Source organism: Plasmopara halstedii, assembly GCF_900000015.1.
Source record: "Plasmopara halstedii genome assembly, contig: Scaffold_3120, whole genome shotgun sequence".
In the NCBI taxonomy this organism is placed as follows: domain Eukaryota; phylum Oomycota; class Peronosporomycetes; order Peronosporales; family Peronosporaceae; genus Plasmopara; species Plasmopara halstedii.
The window spans coordinates 901689-902004 of record NW_020190023.1 but is presented as its reverse complement, the minus strand read 5'-3'; positions in this window follow the sequence as shown (position 1 = coordinate 902004).

Here is a 316-nt window from a genome sequence, read left to right as displayed (position 1 = left end):
TATCACTCGCTCTCATGAGCAATTGGTAATACCCATCTACCAAGTCGAGTGCACTGTATTTCGTACATCCCACCATGTTGTTCTGAGGAAGAACCTTTCTAGAAGTCGGCGTTTGTGCCGGAATGGTGGCAAAGATTAGCTTACTGTAAGCGTGAGCGATACTCCACTTGCCGCTCGGTTTCTGGTCGCAAAACGTGGGATTGAATGGGGAGTCTTGCTCTAATGCACCATGCCTGCGTTATAATTCACACGGGATAAGGCATCGATGACGTCGCACTTCTTCTTGGGCAGTAGCCATTGGCGTGTTATGCACTAG